The following is a 5,842-nucleotide window of genomic DNA, read 5'->3' on the forward strand; positions in this document are numbered from 1 at the left end:
TATTAAATTCACTATCGCAACCTATGGTCCCTTCAACTCCAAAGTAATCATATCTAACTTTTGATTGGTGAAAAGTTTGTTTTCGTACCAATTCAGATGAGTCAATGAACTCACGTGTTAGGTGTGACTGTGTGAGTGTCAAATTTGGAGAAAGAGAACTAGGTAGGATGTACTGATGTAGTTTTATGAACAAGTGTATATATTCCGGTTTTTACGGCCATAGTCAAAGTGGTGCGGGTTCATTAGAGGCGAGGTGTTTAAGAATCGTGGTTTTGCTTATTTTCTAGAAATTTAATTGTACTCTTTTGATTTCTAGCTTCTTGTTAGAGACTTTTTTATTTTTAATATATTTTTGTTCGAATATTCACTTGGGAATCGAGATAGGATATCAGAGAAATCTCACAATATAATGGTGAAACTTTGCATGTCTCATAAACAACGAGATGTTAGTTATGTGTCGTTACAAGTATTCAGAGGAAAACTTCAAGCTTGTCATCTACGGGGATCGAACTCAAAACTTTGGTCAAACCGAGATTGTCTCTGATTAAGATATATCATTAGTTATTTATTTTTAATATATTAAGTGGCATTGAAAAAAAAGATAAACATCGAACTTTCATTGAGCCTAGAAGAAAAAGAATTGCGGTTAATAAATTAATTTGAATAATGAACGAACACGGGTGTCAATTTTATCCGAATCTATATATTTATACCACATAATAAAAAGAATAGTCCCCATGTTGAAAGTTACATAGGGAGAAATGTCCAAACTACCCTTTCACAAAATAACTCTCCCTTTTCTATTTGTAGCTATTCACACACACGCAACTTTCTCTCAATATCTCTTTTTCTTTTTTTCATTTGCACTCTGTTAATGGTATCTGTTACAACGCGCAGGTATCATGCTAGTTCCATCTTGCTAGTTCCATCTGATCTAAATACGACTTGAATTAAATGGATTCGAATTTTCAATTTTTTAAAGCTTGTAATGAAAATGCAAGACTTTTATGCCTTGCTGCCTTAGCATGCTTGAATTCACTAGGCTGTTTGGTAGGAAAGAATCATAGAGAATAGAAATAGTGAGAAAAATAATTAATATTTGGAAAGAGAATAGATTCTGTCGTTTGGTACTCACAGAGAATGAATATATAAAAAAAATAAAATTTTAAATAATAATACATTTATTACATATAACAACTTAAAAAAAAATATTTTTTTTCCATTCTCACCTATTCTCTACAATTTGTAGAGAATGGAGAGAATGAAATTAATTCCTCTTTCTCCTTTCTCGTTCCCTTTCTTTGTTGCAAACAAACATGGAAAGTCTTTCCTATTCCGTTTCTCCTATTTCCATTCCATCATACCAAACACCCTAAATTTGTCATACTTGTTAACCAAAATCCATATAAACCTTATAACAAATGGAATATTTGAATCCGTTACTTCGTATCCCATTGACCATGAGTAGTTAACCAAACAAAAAAATCTTCAAAAAAAGAATTTACCAAACAAAATATAGTATATTACTTTCGCGATCCATATCCATGAATGTAAAAGTTAAACTAAGGATGTGGAAAGGAAATGGGGGTAGTCATAACTGCAAATCTGAGAATTGGTGTGTTATCCGTGGGACCCACGACAAAATGACAGAAGGACTGAATATGTATGGGAACTCAAACAAGTCAAAGGGACCAAGTAGTGGTCGTGATGTTGGATTCATAAAAGAAACTGGATATAGGTGGCGTTTCGGTGGTTTGTATCTTTTAAAAGCATTTTTTAATCGAAAACAAACTGGTTTAAAAACTAAAAGACTTGCATTGTTTAACAATATGGTAGAAAAGTAGTCCCAAGTTCGATAGATACACATGTACAGGTACTAACAAAAGACAAGTACGGGGGAGCTAATTGATGAATCCTCAAGATGAGGAAAGAATGTATGAACTTGATTTCGATAAGTGCTTCTCGGGAGGGTTACGGAAATGGATATAGACAATTCTATCTTTATCTTTATTTATGGGTTAAGAAATTAAACTCATACACCAGAGATCTTCACAAAGATAAGACTTTTTTTTCGATGGATAATAAATAAAAGTGAAATGGTGTCAATGGCAAGATCTGAGATGAAGACTAGCCTAGCCTTAACCTTATTCGACTCCTTTGACTAATACATATGTTGGAAATTTTTATGTTTTACATTTATTACATCTGATGAAATGAATTAACAATGTGAATAGATATCTTTCATTAGAAGTTACGAGAGCAAGTATCCACGCGTTGCGGCCGTGAGATGGTGAGGTGGTACCTAGGTCATAGAGTATGATAGGTTATAGAAGTTGATGTGTCATAGAGTATAATAGTCAAATGCCTTAGCCGTACGGGCTCCGCCCTCGGATTTAAAAATTTGTCGAAAGTATATCGAATGACATCTCTAATGAAAGAGCATGAAATTTTAAGAACACCCAAACAATTTTTATAATTTATCGATGTACGGTTTTTGAGATAAAAGATTTTGAATGAATTGGAGAAATAAATGATTAATGGAGGAGAGAAAAAAAAATGATTGGTTGAGATTTGAGGAGGGGGAAAGGGTATTATAGTTATTTTAGATAAATTTAGAATAGATAGGAGGGGCATTTTGGGGAAGTACTTAAAATCAATATTGAAAATTTCAAGTTCAATGTTGAAAATCTGCTTTATAATATAGTATAGATATTGATAAAGTGAGTGATGTGTTTAATAATGTCCCACTTTGCTATTCGAACAAAAATCTAAGTGTGTTTACAAAAAGATTATTAGTAGAATAATATCTTAGTAACGAGTCACAGCCTAAGTTGGCAAAAAGGGTGTGACGCGCACACGTCCGGGATCGGGTGTTGGGCGATAAGGTGTCGTGGCGTTTAGTGGTGCACAACTTAGTTCGCCGCTATAGAGCCAACTTTTGTTTTGGTTATACCCGGCTCGACTTAGGTTGGTTCCACACTTAACACATGGTGTCACACTTGCCAGACTCCTAATATGACACCTATTGTTGTTTATGCAAGCCAATAAGTGTTTTCCACCAATCTACAATACTTCCTTAAAGAAAGTTAAATAATGCATAAAAATTAACAGTTGAAAATATAACAACAATTAACATACACACACAATTCTGTTAGCACTTGATCAACATCCCTTCATTCTCTTATTCGAGGTATATTTATTGGTGCTATGATAATACTAACTGCTGTTGTTGTTGTATACGGGTTTACTTGGGTAGTCTAAAATTTGTTTCAAGGGACCCAAGTTTAATCATATCATCGGCCAACGTGTCTATCTCTTTTGCATTTTGTTCACATTTGTAGCTTATTTTTGTTATTTTGCAATTGTAGTAGACTTTCGTTCTAATGTCTTGTATGTAGTTCAAATATATTTCCAATAAAGTTGTATTTTCATGAATGATGCTCTTACAATATTATTTGTAGGTGTATGGCAAATTACATTATTTATTACTCTTCGTAGTGATAAGTAATAACAAATAATTGATCCAACATCATAGTGTATTATTTTTGGGTTAAGGGTTACCCCGATGACTTGGTATTATAACAATGTTAAAATGTTCGTTACAAGTAGCATAGTTTAGGAACCACACTAATTCATATATGTGACAATACCACATATACGTAACCAAAGCAAAACTACTACCAAAACAAGACCAAAAGATACTAGTCTACCTATAAGCTATTATTTGTAACATCATAGTGTATTATGACTTTACTTTTAACGAATAACGACACATCTAAGTTTTAAGTTGTGATACAATAACATGTGAGCTTGTTCAACTTATGCCACTGTGCCCGCCAACACAAGTTAATCTACATTCCATCCAAATTAATATTTGTGCATTTTAACTTTTTTAAAAAGAACCTAAAATCCTAACTCATTGTGTTTGCAGAAATAAGTTACAAAAATCTAAAGAAAATAATAAATCCTTTTAAAGAATAGCCTAAAATCTTCTTAAAACTATAAAAAGGTAACATGTGTTACTAATTCTCTTTTTAATCTTGCCTCCTGATTTGTTCACATGTTATTATTTCATGATTTGGATGATTTTTAGACTATTTGGTTATGACGATTAATCCTTTCTCAAAATCTAATTGTAATATGTAAATTAATGGACTATAATATCCAATTAACTAAAACTAGATATGATAGGAAAACGAAATAGTCATAGTCGATATGCCAGATTTGTGAATGCAAATGTAGGGTACGTTACGTGATAGCAATGAGCGCGTGAGAGATAACGGTGAGGTAGTCGGGAGTGGGAAGATCGAGTGGTTGAGGGTTCCATGTGACATGTGGTGGGGAAAGGTGAAGATTTTAGGTGTGTTCCGGTCCCATGTTTCTTCTTTTGACGTGGTTATCGAGAAAGTGGGGTTTGACCGGTCAGTCGTTTATCTCTTTTAGATACATTAACTGCCCAACCAGCTAGCTACTATACATACATACCACATTAAGGATGTTTGATTTGATCTCTCTGAATTATTGAATACTTTGATATCGATATTTATGCCTTATGATACTAGCCATTGTATTTGTCATTTACCACCGAACGTTTTCTACACTACTGTAGTATACCACAAACACGATTATATTAAATCTTCGAACTTAAATAATACAACAACGGTATCCAATCCTTGAACGGGGTATGAGGGTGAGCTGTAAACAGTCTTACCAAAGGTAAATAGACTACTTCCAATGTCAATTAAAAAAGAATAACATCACTTTGACAATAATAATATAATATAATGTCTTTTTCAAATACTACATAAATGTATAACGTAACAATGATAAAAAATTATTGGGAAAATGATGCGTAGAGGGTTGTACCTATCTTGGATCCTTGGGTACAGCCATGTGAAATTTTGTTAAAAACATTTATAAATTAAACTTTTAAATTTGATACACATACATAATCCTCACTTAAAATTCACATGGTTATATCTAAGAAGCACAACATGCTATAAATAAGCTTTACCCAAAATTATTATATAAAAAACACTTCATACATATACTGACACAGAAGAGAATAATCAACAACAAATGAAAACCATAAATTTATAAAAATTGTTCGACATAAACATGATAACTTAAAAGTTTAGTGTTAAAAAACTAAAATTATACTTTGATTATGGCAAAAGTTTATAACTAAAAACTTTATGGAAAAATGAAAATAGACAAAAATTAAAAGGTATTACTCGTATATTTCATCATTGCTTAACTAGAGCGGTAATTGGATTGGAACTTTTGATCACATGTATCATTTGGTACCCACTAATTATGATGCAACGAAACTCCAAACAGGTAGGCGTATCCGTTTCCGAAACTCCATGGGAACGGAAACTCGTACAAAACGCGTACGAAACGTTTCCTTAAAGTTTCCATATATACCAAAACGTTTATGTGAAACTTCAATGCAATATCTATTTTTTTTTTTTTTTTGAAAGGTGAATTTCGCTTGAGAACTTCGTATCGCGATTCGACAGCGAGAGGTCTAACATATGTTGTCTTAACCGGGTCCGCGTTAGAGAGCTCCCTCGAAGTAGAAATGCTTATTTTAAATACCCGTTGGGGGGGGGGGGGTAACCCCTACTAACCCTCTCGAAGGCACAATTAGGGGTAAACCCTGCCTCCTTATACTTGAACCTGGGTATACCCAAGCCAAGCCTTCATAGAAAGACTTCCTATGTACTTTTCAAGTCTTGAACCCAATACCTCTTGATTGTAAGGCAAGTGCTCAACCTTTTGAGCTAACTAGAAAGTACTGTTGTATCTAATAAGTATTAGGATTTAATGTTTTTTTTTT

Source organism: Erigeron canadensis, chromosome 3 (assembly GCF_010389155.1).
Source record: "Erigeron canadensis isolate Cc75 chromosome 3, C_canadensis_v1, whole genome shotgun sequence".
Classification (NCBI taxonomy): domain Eukaryota; kingdom Viridiplantae; phylum Streptophyta; class Magnoliopsida; order Asterales; family Asteraceae; genus Erigeron; species Erigeron canadensis.